The sequence below is a fragment of the Chiloscyllium plagiosum genome, unplaced genomic scaffold, assembly GCF_004010195.1.
Source record: "Chiloscyllium plagiosum isolate BGI_BamShark_2017 unplaced genomic scaffold, ASM401019v2 scaf_78418, whole genome shotgun sequence".
In the NCBI taxonomy this organism is placed as follows: Eukaryota; Metazoa; Chordata; class Chondrichthyes; order Orectolobiformes; family Hemiscylliidae; genus Chiloscyllium; species Chiloscyllium plagiosum.
Genome location: NW_025207801.1, coordinates 1 through 11,103, shown reverse-complemented (window position 1 = coordinate 11,103; position 11,103 = coordinate 1). Strand labels below are relative to the sequence as shown.

The following is an 11,103-nucleotide window of genomic DNA, read 5'->3' as shown; positions in this document are numbered from 1 at the left end:
TACAGCAATATTTTGTTGTCATTGTTTTGGTGGTGGACTCTTGTACCTCCCTGACAGTAACAGGTAGTGAAGAGCTTATCAAATCGGCAGAACTGACAACAATCAGCATCACTTGAAAAAACATACTGAACAAACTGTTGGAATTGATGGTCTGTGTCACCCTTGGGTCTTAAAGGAAATGGCAGCAGAGATTGTTAACATGGAACAGCAACAGGCAATTTCATCCATCATGTCTGTGCTGACCATAATGCCATTCAAAACCAATCGCATCTTCTGCATCCTTCTATTCCCTGCCACTTCATGTATCTGTCTGCCCACCTGATCAGATGGCACGGTGGATTGCAGTGCCTCACAGCACCACAGACCTGGGTTCCAGTCCAGCCTCAAGCAACTGTCTGTGTGGAGTTTGCACATTCTCCCCATGATTGTGTGGGTTTCCTCTGGGTGCTCCGATTTCCTCCCACAGTCCAAAGATGTGCAATTTAGGTGAATTGGCCATGCTAAATTGCCCATAGGGTTCAGGGCAGTAGTTAGGGGAATTGTAGAGTAATAGGGTAGGGGAATGGGTTTGGGTGGGTTACTCTTTGGAGTGTATCACCTATACAGAGTATTCAAAAATAATGGGCACCCAATGAACACAGTCCACAGATTTCTCAGCAACAAACCCAAACAAGCAGACAAAACACATCCAGGAACCCTAGCCACTCTCCCCTACATCAAAGACATCTCTGAAATGACTGCCAGACTACTCAGACCCCTTGGCATCATGATAGCCCACGAACCCACCAACTGCTGTTCGTCATTTTTATAAATGACCTGGATAAGGGCTTAGAAGGGTGGGTTAGTAAATTTGCGGACGACACTAAGGTCGGGGGAGTTGTGGATAGTGACAAAGGATGCAGAGAGACATAGATAAGGTGCAGAGCTGGGCTGAGAGGTGGCAAATGAAGTTTAATGTGGACAAGTGTGAGGTGATTCACTTTGGACGGAGTAATCGGAATGCAAAGTACTGGGCTAATGGTAAGATTCTTGGTAGTGTAGATGAGAGAGAGAGATCTCGGTGTCCCTGTACACAGATCCTTGAAAGTTGCTACCCAGATTGACAGGGTTGTTAAGAAGGCATACGGTAGTTTGACCTTTATTAATAGTGGGATTGAGTCCTGGAACCAGGAGGTTATGCTGCAGCTGTACAAAGCTCTGGTATGGCCACATTTGGAGTATTGTTTACAGTTCTGGTCATCATAAGAAGGATGTGGAAGCTTTGGAAAGGGTGCAGAGGAGATTTACGAGGATGTTAGGTAAAAATAATGACTGCAGATGCTGGAAACCAGAGTCTAGATTAGAGTACGCTGGAAAAGCACAGCAGTTCAGGCAGCATCCGAGGAGCAGTAAAATCGACGTTTCGGGCAAAAGCCCTTCATCAGGAATATATTGCCTGGTATGGAAGGAATGCCTTACGAGGAAAGGCTGAGGGCCTTGAGGCTGTTCTTGTTAGAGAGAAGAAGGTTGAGAGGTGACTTAATAGAGACATACAAGATAATCAGAGGGTTAGATAGGGTGGACAGGGAGAGCCTTTTCCAAGTATGGCGACGGCAAACACGAGGGGACACAACTTTAAAGTGAGAGGTGATAGGTATAAGACAGATATCAGAGGTAGTTTCTTTACTCAGAGAGTAGGAAGGGTATGGAATGCTTTGCCTGCAACGGTAGTAGATTTGTCAAGTTTAAGTGCATTTAAGTCGTCATTGGACAGGCATATGGAGGTACATGGAATTGTGTAAGTGGGATGGGCTTCAGATTAGTATGACAGGGCGGCGCAACATCGAGGGCCGAAGGGCCTGTACTTCACTGTAATGTTCTATGTATACTAAAACAGCAGCTAATGAACTTGAAAGACCCTATATAGACAACAAGCAAAACTAATGTCATTTACAAAATACCGTGCAAGGACTGTAACAAACACTACATTGGACAAACAGGCAGAAAACTAGCCACAAAACGACATGACCCTCTCTCACTAGTATCCTAACATACAGATAAGGAAGGACACCACTTCGACTGGGACAACACACCCATCCTAGGACAAGCCAAACAGAGACACACATGGGAATTCCTAGAAACATGGCATTCCAACTGGAACTCTATCAAAAAACACGTTGACTTGGATCCCACTTACCACCCCTTAAGAAAAAGAAGAGGAAATTACATCACCAAAGGAAATGATGTCACCATAGGAAATAACATCACTAACCCAAGGAAACTCAAACATAAATAGAAAGCCGCTACACCACCAATGTGTGATCCGGAGGCTCACTGATGATGTTAACTAGTATGGTGACGAAATGTCCGAAAATGCACCTTCCTGCTCAGGGAGCAAGCCTACATCCAGAACCTCAACCTGAGCTACAAATCTTCTCAAAACTCACTAACATTAGTGACATTTAAGGAACTCTTGGATAGGACATGGAAGATAGTAAAATGAAGGGTATGTAGGTTAGTCTTATCTTAAAGCGTGATAAAAGGCTGGCACAACATCAAGGACCAAAGGGCCTGCACTGTGTTGTACTGTTCTATGTTTCTGGTCAATGGTAACCTTCTAGCAGAAAGTGAGGACTGCAGATGCTGGAGATCAGAGCTGAAAATGTGTTGCAGGAAAAGCGCAGCAGGTCAGGCAGCATCCAAGGAACAGGAGAATCGACGTTTCGGGCATGAGCCCATTCCTGAAGAAGGGCTCATGCCCGAAACATCGATTCTCCTGCTCCTTGGATGCTGCCTTACCTGTTGCGCTTTTCCAGCAACACATTTTCAGGTCAATGGTAACCCCCAGGATATTGACAGTGGGGGAGTCAGTGATGGCAACCCTATTGAAAGTTAGATTGCCCCTTATTGGAGATGGTCATTGTCTGGCATTTGCGTGGCATGAGTGTTACTTGCCACTTTTCATCCCAACCCAAGATATTGTTCAGATAGAGTCATGGAGGTCAACATGAATGGAAACAGGACCAATGGGCCAACTCCTGAAGAAGGGCTAATGCCCGAAACGTCGATTCTCCTGTTCCCTAGATGCTGCCTGACCTGCTGCGCTTTTCCGGCAACACATTTCCATCTCTGATCTCCAGCATCAGCAGACCTCACTTTCTCCTCAACTCCCCCATGCTGCCCACTATTCACAGTTTCACCTAGTCCCATTTACCTGGGTTTGGCCCATATCCCTCCATACCTCTCCCATCCATTTACCTGTCTCAATGTTTCTTCAACTATGAAAGTGGACTTGCTTCCACTGGTACTGCCTGTTCCAGACACTCACCACCCTCTCTGTGAAATAGATCCCCCTCTGAACCCTTCTGTATCTCTCCCCTCTCACCTTTAACCTATTCCCTCTAGTTTAAGACCCCTCCTACCGTGTGAAAAGGCTGTTGGCAGTTCAACAGGTACATCTGGGTATACAGAAGGAGACATTCAGCGCTGTAACAATCCTGTACACCATAGAATCAAGTTTACTCATCACTTAGACAATACTGAGAGGCTTATTGAGTTAAATTACTTACCTGCAGCACGAGTGGTTTGTCCTTGTGCAGCTGTGGAAGGGAGTTCAGCTTCTGTTGTCTCCGGCCCAGTTCCTGGGAGAAGTTAGGAACAGAACAATACTCAGTGAATGGGGTTCCCTGGACAACACACACAGAGGCATTTGGAGGATCAGAGACAGGCTGAGCTGGGTGTGATAGTGTCCAGGTCTGTCAGGATCTGGCACACTCTGAATGTATGGGTTGACAGTGTGGTGCTGGAAAAGCACTGCAGGTCAGGCAGCATCTGAGGAGCAGGAAAACCGATGTTTCAGGAGAAAGCCTTTCATCAGGAATGAGGCTTTTGGGCTGGGGGGGGCTGAGAGATAAATGGGAGGGGTTTGGGGTTGGGGGGAAGATAGCTGAGAATGCGATAGGTGGATGAAGATGGGGGAGAAGGTGATTGGAGGGTGGAGTGGATAGGTGGAAAGGTGATGGACAGGTCAGGAGGGCAGTGTCGAGTTAGAGGCTTGGGACTGGGATAATGTGGGGGAAGAGGAAATGAGGAAACGGTGAAATCCATATCAATCCCTTGTGGTTGCAGGGCACCAAGGCGGAATATGATGCGTTCTTCCTCCAGACATTGGCTGGTAAGTATTTAGCGACGGAGGAGGCCCAGGATCTGCATGTCATTGGGGGAGTGGGAGGGGGTGTTGAAGTGTTCAGCCACGGGGCGGTGGGGTTGGTGGGTGCGGGCGTCCCAGAGGTGTTCTCTGAAACATTCCACAAGAAGACGTCCTGTCTCCCCGATGTAGACGAGACCCCATCGGGTGCAACAGATACTGTAGATGTCATTGAGGAGGTACAGGTAAATGTCTGTCAGATGTGGAAGGATCCTTTGGGGCCTTGGACGGAGGTGAGGGGGGAGGTGTGGGCGAAGGGTTTTCAATTCCTGCGGTGGCAGGGGGAGGGTGCCAGGACTGGCTTGTGGGCTGGTGGGGGGTGGACCTGACGAGGTCGTCATGGAGGGAATGATTTCTCCAAAATGCAGATGGGGTGCGGAGGGAAATAGATCCGTAGTGTGGGGACTGTTTGGAGGTAGCAGAAGTGGAGGAGGAGGATGTGATCTATACAGAGGTTGGTGATCTGGAAGGTGAGGACAGGTGAGCTTCTGACTTGTTGTGTTGGGAGGGGTGGGGTTCAAGGGCAGAGAGGAGTTGCTCTGGAGGGCAGTGTTGATCACATGTGGTCTTTGAAGAAGGAGGCCATCTGGGATGTTCAAGGTAGAATTGATCCTCCTGGGAGCAGATGCAGTGGAGGTGACGGAATTGGGAATAAGGGATGGCGTTTTTACAGGAGGCAGGGTGGGAGGAGGTCTATCTCAGGTAACTATAGGAGTCAGTGGTTTGTAGTAGATGTCCATGTTGAGTTTGTCATTGTTGATGGAGAAGAGGTCCAAGAAGGAAGGGAGGTGTCCGAGATGGTCCAGGTGAATTTGAGGTGAGGGTGGAAGGTGATTGTGAAGTTGGCATACTGGATAGTGATATGAAGTTTACAATTAGACTCACAGAGCCACAGAGACATTGAGTAATACAGCATGGAAACAGGCCCTTTGGACCAAACTGCTCCATCATGACCATGGTCCCCACTCAGCTAGTTCCAATTGCCTGCATTTGCTCTATATCCCTCTAAACCCTTCCCATCCATGTACCTAACCAAGTGTTTTATAAATGTTGCTATTGTACCTGCCTCCACCACTTTCTCTGGCAGCCCATTCCATATACTCACCACTCACCATGAGAAGAAGTTACAGAGAGTGGTGAACTCGGCCCGGATAATCACAAAGGCCAACCTCCCATCTATAGAATCCATCTTAAGGGCCGCTGTAAAGGAAAGGCCACCAGCAATATCAAAGATCCATCCCACCCTGGCAATGTTTTTCTACAACCTCTACCATCGGGGAGAAGGTACAGAAACCTGAATACACACACACCAGCCGGTTTCGAAACACTTCCTACCCTACTCTTGTTAGAATATTGAATGGACTCACAAACTCTCAATATTTGCCTGTACCTGTGTTTTTGTTATTGTTGCTGTTTACCTATTATTTACTGATCTATGCTAATTAACTCTGTGATCTGGCTGTATTGCTCCCAAGACAAAGCTTTTCACTGTGCCAATAAATTCAATTCATCTCCAACCAATCCTACTCTATTATTCTCACAGGTATCTGCAACCTCGCTACACAGAGTCAGAGAGATGGATAGTATGGAAACAGATCCTTCAGTCCAAGTTGTCATGTCTACCAGATATCCTAAATTAATCCAGCCCCACCTGCCAGCACCCAGCCCATATCCCTCCAAACCCTTCCTATTCCTATACCCAACCAGACGCCCTTTAAAAGCTATAATTGTACCAGCCTCCACCACCTCCTCTCGCAGCTCATTCCACACATGCACTACCCTCTGTGTGAAAATGTTGCCCATTAGGTCCATTTTAAATGATTCCCCTCTCACCGTAAACCATGCCCTCCAGTTCTGGCCTCCCCCAGGGAAAAGACCTTGTCCACTTACCCTATCCATGCCCCTCATCATTTTATAAACCTCTATAAGGTCACCCCTCAGCCTCCAACACACCAAGGAAAACAGCCCCAGCCTGTTCAGCCTCTCTCTCTAGCTCAAATCCTCCAACCCTGGCAACATCCTTGTAAATCTTTTCTGAAGCCTTTCAGGTTTCAAAACACCATTCCCCTATTTGGGGTCTATTTGAGGGTGTATAATACAGTCCATAATACAATTCTTCAATCATGAAAGGCTTATTGAGTTAAATTACTTACCAGCAGCATGAGTGGTTTGTCCTTGTGCAGCTGTGGAAGGGAGTTCAGCTTCTGTTGTCTCGGGCCCAGTTCCTGTGGAAAGTTAGGAACAGAACAATACTCAGTGAATGGGGTTCTCTGGACAATACACACAGAGGCATTTGGAGTTTCAGAGACAGGCTGAGCTGGGTGTGATAGTATCTCGGACTGACAGTACCTCACATATTCTGAAAGCATGGAGGAGTGGCACTCTGCGTGTATATGATCGCGAATGACTCTCTCAGTTTAAGAGACTCAGTCTGAGGGTGCTTGTGTGTCAGGATGAGCAAGTGTCTGTCAGAATGAGAGTCTCAGTGTGATTTGGAGTGCATGTCACTGAGTTAGTATCTGTCAATATGATTCTCAATGTGAGGATAATTGTGTGTCAGTGTGAGTCAGTATCTGACAAGAGGAGAGCGTGCAAATGATGATCACTGCATGTTAGTGTGAGTTAGTGCCTGTCAGTAATTGAGACTCAGTCTGAGGGTGCTTGTGAATCAGTGTTAGTTAGTGCCTGTGAACATGGCAGTCTCTGTGTGACTAGATTGTATGTCAATGGGAATCAGAGCCTGTCAGTGTGAGAGGCTCCGTGCAAGCAGCCCATTCCATATACTCACCACTCTCTGGGTGAAGAAGTTACCCCTCAGGGCCTTCTTAAATCTTTCCTCTCTCACTTCAAACCTATACCCTCGAGTTTACAATTCCCCATCCCTGGGAAAAAGACTGTATCTCTTCATCCTATCCTATGCCCCTCATGATCTTATACACCTCAATAAGGCCACCCCTCATTCTCCTACATTCCAAGGAATAAGGTCCTATCCTGGCCAGTCTCTCCCTATAACTCAGGCCTACTAGTCCTGGCAATATCCTTGTAAACCCTCTTTGCACTCTTTCCAGTTTAACTATGTCTTTCCTATAACACGGTGACCAAAACTGGACACAATACTCCAAGTGTGGCCTCACCAATGACTTATGCAACTGTAACATAACGTCCCAACTCCTGATGCCTTGACGGATGAGGACCAGCATGCTCAATACCTTATTCACTGCCCTGTCCAGCTGTGACACCGCTTTCAACAAACTGTATACTTGTACTCCTAGGTCCCTCTGTTCTACAACACACCACAGGAGTTTACCATTTACTGGACAAGTCCAACCTTGGGTTGATTCTCTAAAGTGCAACACCTCAGACTTATCTGTGTTGAATTGCATTTGCCAATCCTCAGCCCACTTCCCCATCTGATCAAGATCCGTCTGTAAGGTTTGATAACCTTTCTCGCTATCAACGGAACATCCTCATTTTGTATCATCCGCAAACTTTCTAATCCTGCCTTGTACATTCACACCAGATCATTGATGTAAATAACAAATAAGAAAGGTCCCAGCATTGACCCCTGTGGCACACCACTACTCACAGGCCTCCAGTCCAAGAAACACCAATTCGCTAGCTTTCCCTGGATCCCATGCAACCCAACCTTCATGATTAGCCTGCTGTGCAGGGTTTTGTTAAAGACCTTAGTAATGTCCAAAAAGACAACATCCATTACCTACTCTAACCTATCCTCTTGGTTACCTCTTCGAAAAACCCGAAAAGATTTGTCAGACATGTCTTCCTGCACACAAATCCATGCTGACTATCCCCAGTCAGACCTTGACTATCCAAAACTTGTATGATCCTGTTCCTCAGTATCCTCTCCAACAACGTGCCTCCCACTGATAACAGGCTCACTGGCCTCGAATTCCCTGCTTTGTCTTTGCTCCCTTTCTCAACAATGGAACAACATTAACCATCCTCCGGGTTTCCGGAACTTCACCAGTGGCTAAAGCTGAAGCAAATATCTCTGCAAGGGTCTCTGCTTTTTCTTCCCGAGCGTCCCACAAGGTCCAAAGATGGACCTGGTTCGGCCCAAAGGATTTATCCACTGTAATGTGCTTTACCCCGTCTCTGGTAATATGTATGCGGTCTAAAACATCCCCACTTGTTTCCCTTATTTCCTTAGCATCCATGATGCTCTCTTCAGTAAACACTGAGGAGAAATATTCATGAAAAATCTCTCCTTTCTCCTGTGGCTCCACACACAGATAGCCATGTTGGTCTTTAAGGGACCCTGTTCTCTCCTGAGCTACCCTTTTACTCTGAGGAGAGCTGTAGAACCTCTTGGGATAATCTTTCACCTTATCTGCCAGATCCATCTCATGCCCTCTTTTTCCTCTCCTGATTTCCCTCCTCAATGTTCTCCGGCACTATCTATACCCATCTAGGGATTCACTTGAGTCTCATAGCTTAGATCCGATGTCTGCCTTATTCTTTTTCTGACCAGAGTCAGTATCCCACCGTCAGCCTGGGGTCCCTACGCCTGCCAACGTTTCCCTTCATTCTAACAAGGACATACCTTGAGATCACATTTTTAAATTCCTGAAGAAGGGCTTATGCCCAAAACGTCGATTCTCCTGTTCCTTGGATGCTGCCTGACCTGCTGCACTTTTCCAGCAACACATTTTCAGATCACATTGATAAAAGCCTCCCATTTACTAGGTGTTCCCTTTCCTTCAAACAGACTCATCCAGTCAACCTCTGCTCGATCCTGCCTAATGGCCCCCTAACTGACCCTGCTGTAGTTTCGCACCTTAACCTGTGGGCCTGTCCTATCTTATACCATAGCTATGTTAAAACTCGGACAGTTATGATCACTTGACCCAAAGTGCTCTCCGACTGACTCTTCAGTCACTTGTCCAACCTCGTTTCCTACGAGGATGTTCAGGGGTGCACCCTCCCCATAATGATTTAGGAATCTTTCTTGGATACATTTGACAAGTTCCACTCCGTCTGTGTCTTTTACACTCTTGGTGGCCCAGTTAATACAGGAGAAATTAAAATCTCCACCAATCCTACTCTATTATTCTCACAGGTATCTGCAATCTCGCTACACAGAGTCAGAAAGATGGATAGTGTGGAAACAGATCCTTCAGTCCAAGTTGTCATGTCTACCAGATATCCTAAATTAATCCAGCCCCACCTGCCAGCACCCAGCCCATATCCCTCCAAACCCTTCCTATTCCTATACCCAACCAGACGCCCTTTAAAAGCTATAATTGTACCAGCCTCCACCACCTCCTCTCGCAGCTCATTCCACACATGCACTACCCTCTGTGTGAAAATGTTGCCCATTAGGTTTCCTTTATATCTTTCCCCTCTCACCCTAAACCTATGTCCTCTAGTTCTGGACTCCCCGACCCCATGGAAAAGACTTTGTCTATTTACCCTATCCATGCCCCTCATGATTTTATAAACCTCTATAAAGTCACCCCTCAGCTCCGACGCTCCAGGGAAAACAGCCCCAGCCTGTTCAGCCTCTCTCTCTAGCTCAAACCCTGGCACCATCCTTGTAAATCTTTTCTGAACCCTTTCAGGTTTCAAAACACCCTTCCCCTATTTGGGGTCTATTTGAGCGTGTGTAATGCAGTCCATAATACAATTCTTCAATCATGAAAGGCTTATTAAGTTAAATTACTTACCTGCAGCACTGCTGGTTTGTCCTTGTGCAGCTGTGGAAGGGAGTTCAGCTTCTGTTGTCTCCGGCCTAGTTCCTAGGAGAAGTTAGGAACAGAACAATACTCAGTGAATGGGGTTCCCTGGACAACACACACAGAGGCATTTGGAGGATCAGAGACAGGCTGAGCTGGGTGTGATAGTGTCCAGATCTGTCAGGATCTGGCACATTCTGGCAGTATGTGTATGTGTCACACGGTGTGTATGATCCTCAGAGTCACTGAGAAGATTACAGTCAGTGTTCACTAATACCATGGTCAGTGTGAGAACCATGGTCAGTGTGTGTCAGTGTGAGTTAGTGACTGTCAGTGTCAGTTATTGTCAGTCATTGTGAGGTAGTGTCTATCAATGTGAGTTAGTGTCAGTCAATGTCAGTATGAGTTAGTCTGTGTCAATGTGAGTTAATGTGTTTGTGAGTGAAAGTTAGTGTCAGTCAGTGTGTCTTAGTGTCAGTCAGTGTGTATTAGTGCCCGTCGGTGTGTGTTAGCGTCAGTCAGTGTGTGTTAGGGTCAGTCAGTGTCAGTTAATGTCAGTCAGTGTGCGTTAGTTCTGTCAGAATGACTGCGTCAGTCAGTGTGTGTTACTGTCAGTCAGTGTGTGCTTGTGTCAGTCAGTGTGTGTTAGTGTCAGTCAGAATGAATTTGTGTCAGTCAATGTGTATTAGTGTCAGTCAGTGTGACTTAGTGTTGGTCAGTGTGTGTTAGTGTCTGTCAGTGTGTGTTAGTGTCAGTCAGTGTGTGTTACTGTCAGTCAGTGTGTGCTTGTGTCAGTCAGTCTGTGTTAGTGTCAGTCAGAATGAGTTAGTGTCAGTCAGTGTGTGTTGGTGTCAGTCAGAATGAGTTACTGCCTGTCAGTGTATGCTAGTGTCAGTCAGTGTGTGCTGTGTCAGTCAGTGTGCGTTAGTGTCAGTCAGAATGAGTTAGTGTCTGTCAGTGTGTGTTAGTGTCAGTCAGTGTGAGTTAGTGTCGGTCAGTGTGTGTTAGTATCAGTCAGTGTGAGTTAGTGTCAGTCGCCGTGTGTTAGTGTCAGTCAGTGTCAGTTAGCATCTGTAAGTGTGATTTAGTGTCAGTCAGTGTGTGCTCGTGTCAGTCAGTGTGTGCGAGTGTCAGTCAGTGTGAGATAGTGTCAGTCAGTGTGTGTTAGTGTTAGTCAGTTAGTATCAGCCAGTGTGTGTTAGTGTCAGTCAGTGTGAGTTA

At 46.6% G+C, this 11,103-nt stretch overlaps 1 long non-coding RNA gene across 1 annotated transcript; it reads right to left on the bottom strand.

Moving 5' to 3' along the window:
* Positions 1 to 3,547: 3,547 nt before the first annotated feature.
* On the bottom strand, positions 3,548 to 9,947 carry LOC122546644. The gene is made up of 3 exons (XR_006310780.1): positions 9,874 to 9,947; positions 6,340 to 6,411; positions 3,548 to 3,620 (listed from the first exon to the last, which is right to left on the bottom strand). It is a non-coding gene; the product is annotated as an uncharacterized LOC122546644 (long non-coding RNA).
* Positions 9,948 to 11,103: the final 1,156 nt, after the last annotated feature.